This window comes from Carlito syrichta, unplaced genomic scaffold (genome assembly GCF_000164805.1).
Source record: "Carlito syrichta isolate Samal-C Ts95f unplaced genomic scaffold, Tarsius_syrichta-2.0.1 Scaffold315368, whole genome shotgun sequence".
NCBI lineage: Eukaryota > Metazoa > Chordata > Mammalia > Primates > Tarsiidae > Carlito > Carlito syrichta.
Genome location: NW_007259464.1, coordinates 160,146 through 160,538, shown reverse-complemented (window position 1 = coordinate 160,538; position 393 = coordinate 160,146).

Below are 393 nucleotides of genomic sequence, written 5' to 3'. Positions count from 1 at the left end.
TGTCCGTGGAGCTGGGCCGGGGCTGGGCCGGGGCTGGGGCGGGAGGGGCCCCGGCAGGTGCAGCCCATTTCTGCCAGACACGCACCTGGCTGTAGCTTAGGGCTGAGACGGCTAGCTTCGCACCACCCCTCCCCTGCTGTGGCTTGGAGTCAGGGAGACACCGCCCACAACGTGGGTGTCACAGGGCCTCGGGCGGGACACACAGATACCGCAGCCCACCTTCCCCATGTCCTTGAGGTGCCCCGGCCCCGGTTCTAGGCGCTGGGGCACCGGGCTGGTCGGACGTGAGCTGCCAAGGGGCTGGTCGACGGACGCCGGCACCTTCATGGGGCCGTGCGCACGGGGCCGGGAGCCTCCCCAGGCCATGCCAAGCTGGGTGCACGAGTTTTGCAG